Below are 10573 nucleotides of genomic sequence, written 5' to 3' on the forward strand. Positions count from 1 at the left end.
TACAGTCTGTCGTTATTTATCGATCTTAGTGAGGCACTCCACTAGCCAAGTCATAAAATGTTGTTACACAAACTATAATTATGCGGGAAACGACGTAGCTGTTTATCCCTGTTCAAGCCTTGCTAAGATAATTGATACGAGAGTGTGCACGTTAACGGTCACATGTCTTTTCTTAAAGCAAAACAGGCTAGCGCCCCCCCCCCCCCCACCCCGATCCCGAAAAAAAACGGTTTTAGGGCGGCTTGTATTGAATATTTCCGTAAACCGTGTTGTCAGAATTATTTTTCACATATTCTGAGAACACACTGTCATTTATCTAGGAACGACGTGCGAAACTTGAATACAGAACCTAATGAACTTCTAGGAAAGTTTTCTAACTAGTAAATACTAAATCAAATTAATATATATGCAAGAAAAGCTAAGGTCATTCGCTTTCACTCCAAGAATAAAAAACTGCAGCTGATACTATAACGCCTTTGAAAGAAGTCATATAATAGAAATAGCCTACAGTCACCAAATTCTTGTGTACTTTTCTTCACAGATCGCCCCACCGCGGTGGTCTAGTGGCTAAGGTACTCGGCTGCTGACCCGCAGGGCGCGGGTTCGAATCCCGGCTGCGGCGGCTGCATTTCCGATGGAGGCAGAAATGTTGTAGGCCCGTGTGCTCAGATTTGGGTGCACGTTAAAGAACCCCAGGTGGTCAAAATTTCCGGAGCCCTCCACTACGGCGTCTCTCATAATCATATAGTGGTTTTGGGACGTTAAACCCCACATATCAATCAATCAATCTTCACAGATCACTTGAAACAGGCATGTAGATTACGTATGTCGATCCGCCAATTTTGTAACCTTAACGCACGAGCGTCGACCACCCAGTGGATAAGCACCGTATAACGCAGCACTGCGAGCAATTGAACGAGAAGAGGCGCAAGTGCCTAGGTGTTCCTGGAACAGGACAGTGGGACACCGTGACCGGCGTTTATTGAACCAGTGTTCGATGTTCACGCATTCAGTTTTTAGAAAATGGGTGGCTATACAAAACTCTTTCATAACAGGTATTTTATCGCGATGTCTCTGGTTCTTATGAAGGGGAATGTGCAGATTTATCATGTTTTATTTGATGCACACTTATGTCATTGCGCTTTAATATAGGGCGAAACCACGAAAGCTAAGATACGGAGAGTTCTGATGTAATAGAACAACAATATTCACTATATTGTCAAAACGTACTAATACTCAGTCACCATTGAAGCGTTTTCGTGGTACAGCGTTATTTCCTATATACTTTTCATTTTATAAAAACTTCACGATACGCTTCAGTCTCATTCGGGAACTATACCTGAAATGAGTGGCATTTTTAGAGCGTCGTGCAACTAACATGAACACAAGCCTGAAGCATGAGAAGCTTATAGGGGGGCTATAGTTAGCAAGACATGGGAGACACAAAACTACGCCTACATACAGGACACAGGAATGAAGTGGACGAGACCAGCGCGTACTAACAACTGCTTTACTTGGATGACGTCTCTTTCCGACCACAGCAAAGCGCATGTGCACCATCAACCATAACTGTTCATCGTGTATCGTGTATGAGAAATTAACGAACAAGAAATTGAACGTCTGTCTTGTATATGTATAACGCAGCTTCACTGATACACTTATAAGGCCCGTATATTATATTATGCAAGGATGCTAATATTTGCGTGCCTTTTTGTTTTAGGCACGGCCTATGACCTTGACTTGCCTGAAAAACGGCACGCATTTTCCTTTTCCTGTCATTTCTTTGAAACTGGCAGTGCCAAGGCAGGCGCATACTATTATGTTGTGTGAATGAATAGCGGTGCTCCTGAAAACGCTTATTAATGCACGCAGCGTACCATACGGCAGCCATATACTGAAGTACAGCTAAGTAGAATCTCGCGCATAACTTCCGTTTTGCTTGGCATATAGTTATGTATCTCTCTGAGCTATTCCCCAGGCATCAATTTTTAAATGTTTTTGTTGCTGCTCATTAGGGCACAGGAACGGACAACTTACACCGCGCAGGAAAGTGAACGTTGACTTGAAATTCATTTCCCATTCTCTTCAGACCGTGCGAGATATTGTGCATATGAGACATGGTGAGTTTCACTTTTGAATAAACGCAACATACATTAATCTGTGGTATATTACTTATACCATCTACTTCGAATAAGTAAAAATATATCGGCATTTTTGGTAAACAAACTTGCACTCACATTTTGTTCAGTTGCAAACGAACCATGACAGGGTCACCCAACTATGTCCAGTTTTCAGTAGGAAATAGAAGTAGAAGGCCTTTTGTGCCACTACCTATATGAAGAGTGAACTGTCAAAGAACAATTCAGCAAAATCAAGCCTTAGAAGGCACTTGCTTTTGACTTCGCCCACCGTCAGCAACCGCCATTTTGCCATGGCATGCATGACGTCATGTGTGGCATTTGGCAGAGCCGTTGTCGACAACCAAAGTGTCAGCCGCTGCAAATCGTTAAATTTCAGTACCAAGCTAAGGGCAACTAATATATCTTCATTTCACATGCAGCTGACCACGGAGCAATATTGAGGCATTAGCCTTTAAGGTTGTAAGCTAGACTAAAAAATTTTTTTACTGGAAGAGCCAGGCTTAAAATAACAGTTTTTTTTTTAACAAGCGTGTCTTAGTTACCTTGCCTAGTTATTCATAGTGCAAAATATTGAATACTTATTTTTGGGAGGCCTGCTTTGTCGAAAATTTAATGACTGCTAGTCACGCAAGCCGTGATAAGTAACTAAAGGGTCCCTGAGTTCCGTAAAGCTTTGACATTTCTATAACCAAAGGTTGGAGCTATGCTGTGAACAGGGATAAATTTTATACAGCAAATGTCAAGGAAGGTATGTTAGAAAAACTCTGAAAAACGGAAAAAAAAGTGCCAATCAGGACTGAACTTGTTTGCAATATCAACTGTGAATTCCAAACTAATCAATCAATTTCTTTTATGCCAGTTAACTGCACAGATACATAAGTAGTGAAACATTGTACAAAATTTAATTCCAAAGCATCGACTGAGAAAAAAAGTTTGAATGTTCGCGTCACATGATTCGGAGCAAACTTTATTTTGAGGAAAACATAAACTAAGACTTCAGAGTGGACACAAGGTGTCAGAAACTTCGCACGGGGTCTTAAAATGCACCTGATTTATAAGTGGGTCCTTAATGAATAGCTTCAGCCCCGCCGCGGTGGTCTAGTGGCTAAAGTACTCGGCTGCTAACCCGCAGGTCGTGGGTTCGAATCCCGGCTGCGGCGGCTACATTTCCGATGGAGGCGGAAATGTTGTAGGCCCGTGTGCTCAGATTTGGGTGCACGTTGAAGAACCCCAGGTGGTCGAAATTTCCGGAGCCCTCCACTACGGCATCTCTCATATTCATATGGTCGTTTTGGGACGTTAAACCCCACATATCATGAATAGCTTTAGAGTACCCTTGTTTTTTTCGTGCGGCTGCTATTCCTTTCTTTCTGGGCTGTTTAGTCTCATCCGCTGGTTTGCGCTTGGCATTCTGCATGCCCTTGTGATCTCTGGCGATGCAAGCTTTCATCATGTAGTACCCTGGTTCTATACCAGCTTGCCTCAGGATGTCTAGAGTCCTTACACTGCCATTATTTAAGTGTGCCACAGCATCATGCAAGGCAAACATTGCTGTAGGAAAGCTTACGCAGACCTCTTTAGAAGCCAGCTGTCTTATCAGACCATGAAAGCACTCATTTGCAATTTGTGTCTTTTCATGCACATTTCATCAGAAATTCATTCGAGCACAAATTGCTTTACACATTTTTAACTTTGCTAAGCACACCAATAGGAAGTCCTCCTTTGTGTCTATACTATCATTGGCCGAGTGCTTCGACCCTTCTGTACATTGTTGTTTCGGTATTGGTATCCGAGCATGGGGTAATAAATCTTGCTGTAACTCGCAAACTAAAGGTGATCGGAGGATAGTTTCTGTTGCCACATATTTTTTAATGTTCAGGCGCATTGTAGAGCACAAATGGCCAACGACTGCTTCAGTTTCATTGGGCGAAAATTTGGAACGCATTACCCCATGAGGTAAATATGGCGATCCGCTTCGAGCTTGTCATGACAAAATTATGCTTAGTGTATTCTCTTTTCAGGTGCTTGATACTGTGGTAAATTGTTTTTTGTAGGAGTTATTCCTCTTAAGCCTCTGAACACAGACCATTGCAAGCGCGCAGCTTCTACGCGTGATGTACTGTTTTTTTGTTGTTTTGCATCTACGCATTGTTCCTAAGCATTCTCGTACTAAAAGATATTCAAAATATACTGATTTTTATTGGGCTGAGCTTTATAAGTATGCATTTTGCTAACTGTACATAATGAAAAAGTATTATATGTATGATGTACTGCTTTCTAGTATTTGACTTTGAGTGAATATATTTGGTCTAAATGTATAGTGTTGTATTGCCACGTACCTTCATTCAAGTTTTCTTATCACCATGTTGCACTATATTCAGCGCAAACCACGCCTACATTGTTAGTGAAGCTTCGAGGCTGATCATTGTAAAATTACGCCCACTTCGTGAATCTTTCAGATTATTCTGGAAACGACATCGCCGCTAGCGATAACGCTAGAATGTTCTATGGCGGGTGTATAAATGCCGACATGCTTCGCCAATTGTCAGTTGATCGACGGCCGACGCTCCATTCACTGCTATCTGTGCAAGACTGCTACTGTAATCAGACTTTCCGTTGACCGGGCACAGGTTCGCCCAAATAAACAGTTCAATCCCAACATAAAATCTCCTGTCTTTGGCCACGTCATGACCCCGTGACATCTGGTGGAGGTGCTGCTTCTTTCATGTACAGGAAGCCCCCATCAAGCCGGGAACCCAGCCCGCGTCGCGGAGAAGACACCGACGCCAACTAGGAGCAGAGAACAAGCCGCCGACAGCAAGGTCTACCACCGGAGTACGGGCCCTACAAGACAAGGCGCATAAGACCAGAGCCATGACCTCGAATGCAGCGATAATGACAATCACAGCGTCCCAGCCCGCGATCCTCATGCATCAATCCACGTAACCACCAACTCTCCATAGGTCATTGTTCGAAGACCCGGAGACATGGCTAGAAACATACGACCGTGTGGCCGCCCTCAACTACTGCGACAATGAAGAAAAGCTCCGTCTTATGTACTTGTACCTGGAAGACACCACAAGGACCTGCCTCAAAAATCTGGAGTCCGCGCATCAAACGCGGGAGGTCTTCGGCGGCGCTTTCCTGGAAACATTCGCGAGCGTCGCTCGCAAATAGAGGGCCGCTGCTTTAATTGAGACCCGGGTTCAGCTACCAAATGAAAATGTTGCCATTTTCACAGAAGAAATGACCCGCCTATTTCATCACCTTGACCCAGACATGCCTGAGGAGAAGATAGTTAGTTTACTCATTCGAGGGGTCAAATAAGAGCTTTTCGCGGGACTGATGAGCAATCCATCGAACACCGTCCAAGAATTTGAAGCCGAAGCGACAACTATCGCGAAGACCCTGGACATGCGCACCAGACAGTATAATCGTTGCCCGACTCCAGATTGCGCTGCTGCTCAAGCTATTGACTCCGAAGCCCTGCGTGAAACGATCCGAGCGATCGTGCGGGAAGAGCTGCGCAAGCTGTTGCCTTCGGCGCAGCCTCAAGTGGATTCGATCGCCGACATTTTGCGAGAACAAGTTCGGCAATCGCTTCGAATTTCCCAAGCACCGCGGCCCGAGCCGGAAGCTATGAGCTACGACGCTGAAGTGCGCCACAACGCTCCTCCCCGTCCACGCAAAAACGCCCCCCCATCGCACTTCCGTCACCAGACGACACCTCCACCGACGTCCTAGCGTTCGCCAGAGGGGCAGTGCAGTGCGCCGAAGAAAACTGGCGTTTGGCGTGCACCTGACAGCCGCCCGCTCTCCTACCACTGCGGCGAGGCCAGGCACACATACCACCGTTGCCAGTACCGACAGACGGGACTGCGTGGCTTCGCCGTCAATGCACCACGTCCGCTGCCAGGGGAACGGCAACGTGACACCGCTGACAAACTGACAGGAACACAGTGGACACCACGAAGTCCTTCTTGTTCACCGTCGCCCAGCCGCCGCATGTCACCGCACCACCGGCAGTACTCTGGCCCAACGCTAGGCTGGTCTCCTAGCCCGTATCCGAGAAACTAAGGGCAGCAACCGATGGAGGTGCGGTTGCTGTGCGACGAACTATTAAAGATCCTCCGACGACGACGACGCTGCGACGGAGCTTTCCGAACACAACGCCAACCAGGCAAAGCCCTGACGACGAAACCCCACTTACCGAAGGTGACCTGACGACGCAACATAGAAGTAGCGGAACAAGCCGATGAAGCCGTGACCCAACGCCTGGGCCTAACTGCAACGCGAGATGGCGAACTAGCCACCTCGACGGCCAGTATCGACGGCCACAGTGTGACTGCTCTCGTCGATACTGGAGCCGAATATTTCGTCATTAGTGGGTCATTCGTCGCGAAGTTGTAAGTTAGGACAGCTTGGGAAGGCCCCAAAATCTGCACAGCCGGAGGTCATGTCGTAACGCCAGCAGGAATCTGCACAGCGAGAGTCGTCATTAACGGCCGTATTTATCCTGCAGTTTTTGTAGTCCTACAGCGTTGCTCAAGAGAGGTTATTTTTGGCATGGACTTCTTATGCCTCCCTGGTGCAGTCATCAACCTCAAAACAAAGTCGATAACGCTTTCTACATAAGAAGCACTACCATCGCCGTCAGAGAAGCACGCCTTGAATGTGCTGGAAGAACAAGTCACCATTCTGCCTCGCTCCAGCGTCATTATTTCAGTCGGCGCACTGAGATCCCCTGACTTGGAAGGCGTCGTTGAAGGCATTCAGCATCTGTTGGTCACCCGGAATATTTGCTTCACAAGAGGTATTGCAGAGCTGCGGAGAGGCAAAGCAACGGTTATGCTCACGAATTTCAGCAATGAATGCAAACACTTGAACAAAGGAACGACGGTCGCATACATCGAAGAAATCGTGGAAGCCGCCAGTGTTTCCGCCCTCGCTCTTTCTGTGGAACCGGCTCAAAAAAAACTAAGCCCCTCCCTCAGCTTTCGATGTCGATTCCAGACTCACAAACCATAAGCAGGAACAGCTCAAGGCCCTACGCTTGCAATACGAAGATTGCTTTTTGTCGTCGTTAAAAAATTTGGCAGACGCCAATCACGAAACATCGCATCATAACAGAGGAAAATGCCAGACCACTCCGTCAGAGTTCGTACAGGGTTTCGACACAAGAACGCGAAGCTGTAAAGACACAACTTGATGAAATGCTACGGGACGACGTAATCCAGCCATCCAAGAGTCCATCGGCCTCCCCTGTGGTGTTAGTGAAGAAAAAGGATAGAACACTACGTTTTTGCGTCGATTATTGCCGCCTGAACAAAATCACAAAAAAGAACGTGTATCTTCTCCCACGAATAAACGACGCACTGGATCGGCTCCACAGCGCCAAGTACTTTTCGTCAATGAACCTCACGACTGGCTATAGGCAAATCGAAGTCGGCGAAAGAAACCGAGAGAAGGCGGTGTTTGTAACATCGTACGGCCTCTTCGAGTTTAAAGTGGTGCCCTTCGGTCTTTGCTCAGCGCCTGCCACTTTTCAACGCGTTATGCATACAGTACTTGCAGGATTGAAGTGGCAGACTTGCCTTGTGTACTTGGACGACGTCGTCGTGTTTTTCTCGAGTTTCCACGAGCATCTTTGGCACCTTGAAGCTGTACTTCAAGCCATCAAGACGTCTGGACTCACCCTGAAGCCAGAAAGTACAGTTTTGCGTATGAGGAGCTCTTGTTCCTGGGGCACGGTATTAGCAAGTTCAAGAGTCCGTCCTGATCCGCGGAAAACAGGCGCCATCGCTGACTTCCCGCCGCCCATTGACAAAAAGGCAGTGCGCCAATTTCTGGGCCTGTAGGCCTATTATAGGCGGTTCGTAAGAAACTTCGCCCGCATCGCCAATCCACTTAATAACTTTACCTGGGCCGAAGTGGAGTTCAAGTGTGGAACGCCACAGGAACACGCTTTCCAGAAGCTAAAACATCGCCTCCAGACGCCTCCGTTACTTGCCCATTTTGACGAATTCGCCGAGACAGAAATACACACTGACGCGAGCAGCGTAGGTCTCGGCGCCGTTCTTGTGAAAAAGGCTGGCGGACTGGAAAGGGTTATTAGTTTCGCCAGCCGATCGCTATCCAAAGCAGAAGCCAATTATTCCACAACAGAAAAAGAGTGCCTGGCCATCATCTGGGCTACGTCAAAATTTTGCCCCTACCTCTATGTGGCAGGCCCTTCAAAGTTGTGAGCGACCACCACCCCTTGTGTTGGCTAGCTACCTTGAAGGACCCTTCAGGTCGCCTCGCACGACGGTTCCTGAAACTTCAAGAATACGACATTACCGTCGTTTACAAATCAGGCAAGAACACTCCGACGCCGACTGTCTTTCTCGTGAGCCTGTCAACCAACCACCGCCCGACGACCCGGATGACGACTGCTTCTTGGGAACGCTAACTGCCGACGACTTTGCTGAGCGACAGCGAGCTGAGCCGGAACTTATGGCCCTAATAGAATATTTCGAAGGCAGGACTGCCGAAGTTCCAAAGGTGTTCAAGCGCGCACTTGCGTCGTTTTTCCTGCAAAAAAGTCTTCTTCAGAAGAAAAACTTCTCATTGTTTCGAGCCAAGTACCTTCTTGTGGTGCCTACAGCTCTGTGACCAGAACTTCTGCAAGCCCTGCACGACAATCCGACGGCAGGGAACCTCAGTGATTCCCGCATGCTCGCGAGGATACAAGAAAGATACTACTAGCCACGTCTTACCGCCAACGTCACTCATTATGTGAGGACATGCCGCGACTGCCAGCGACGCAAAACAACGCCGACAAGGCCAGCGGGATTTCTGCAGGCAATTCGACCACCTCGCCGGCCATTCCAGCAGATTGGCAGCCCCGCCGCGGTGGTCTAGTGGCTAAGGTACTCGGCTGCTGACCCGCAGGGCGCGGGTTCGAATCCCGGCTGCGGCGGCTGCATTTCCGATGGAGGCGGAAATGTTGTAGGCCCGTGTGCTCAGATTGGGGTGCACGTTAAGGAACCCCAGGTGGTCTAAATTTCCGGAGCCCTCCACTACGGCGTCTCTCATAATCATATAGTGGTTTTGGGACGCTAAACCCCACATATCAATCAGATTGGCATGGACCTACTGGGGCGGTTCCCGACTTCGGCTTTCGGAGAAAAAGTGGATCGTGGTATCTACCAACTACCTCACCCACTACGTTGAGAAAAAAAACCTTGCCCAAAGGCAGTGCATCTGAGGTAGCTAAGTTCTTCGTCGAAAATATTGTCCCACGTCACTGTGCTCCGGAGGTCCTCATCACCGACAGAGGTACGGAATCCACGGCTCAGCTAACCCAGACGATTTTGGCATACAGCCAGACAAGCCACCGCCGTACTACAGCGTACCACCCACAGACGAATGGCCTCACTGAGTGCATAAACAAGACCATCGCCGACATGCTGGCCATGTACGTCGATGTCGAACACAAGACGTGGGATGCCATGCTTGTGTACGTGACCTTCGCATTCAACACTGCCGTTCAAGAAACGACGCAGATGACGCCGTACAAACTGGTCTACGGAAGGACCCCGGCAACGACGCTCGACGCCATGTTACCCAACGTCACCGGCGAAGAAAAGCTCGATGTGAGCGAGTACCTTTAGCGCGCCGAAGAGGCTGAACAACTCGCCCCCTTCTGCATCAAGGGCCAACAAATGATGGATAGCCGCCCTTACAATCATCATTGGCGCTTCGGGGAATACCAGCCCGGCGAACGTGTTTGGGTATGGACCCCCATACGCCGACGTGGACTCAGTCAAAAACTTGTGCGCCGGTATTTTGAACCATACAGGGTGATTCGACGGCTCGGCCCACTCAATAACGAGGTTGTTCCCGACGGCATCACGAACTCTCAACGATGCCGATCGCGACTTGAAGTCATCCATGTTACGCGTCTCAAGCTGTTTGATGCACATTATTGAACTCAAACAGTGTATTTTTTTGTGTGTTTGTTGTTGTTTCTGTCGGTATTGCTGTATCGTAAGGCAGTGCTTGTATTTTTTTTACATTATTTTTGCATTTTTACATTATTTTTACTTGTCTTTTACATTATATTTACTTGTATTTTTCACATTATTTTCGTAGTTTCAATTTCTGCAAAGCATTGGCACGATGTCTTTTTTCAGAGGGGGGCAATGCCACGTACCTTTACTCAAGTTTTCTTATCGCCATGTTGCACTATGTTCAGCGCAAACCACGCCTACACTGTTAGAGAAGCTTCGAGGCTGATCATTATAAGATTACGCCCACTTCGTGAATCTTTCAGATTATTCTGCAAACAACATCGCCACTTGCAATAACACTCAAATGTTTTATGGCAAGTGTATAAATGCCGGCACGCTTCGGCACTTGTCAGTTGATCGACGGCCGACGCTCCGTTC

This window comes from Rhipicephalus microplus, chromosome X, assembly GCF_043290135.1.
Source record: "Rhipicephalus microplus isolate Deutch F79 chromosome X, USDA_Rmic, whole genome shotgun sequence".
Lineage (NCBI taxonomy): Eukaryota > Metazoa > Arthropoda > Arachnida > Ixodida > Ixodidae > Rhipicephalus > Rhipicephalus microplus.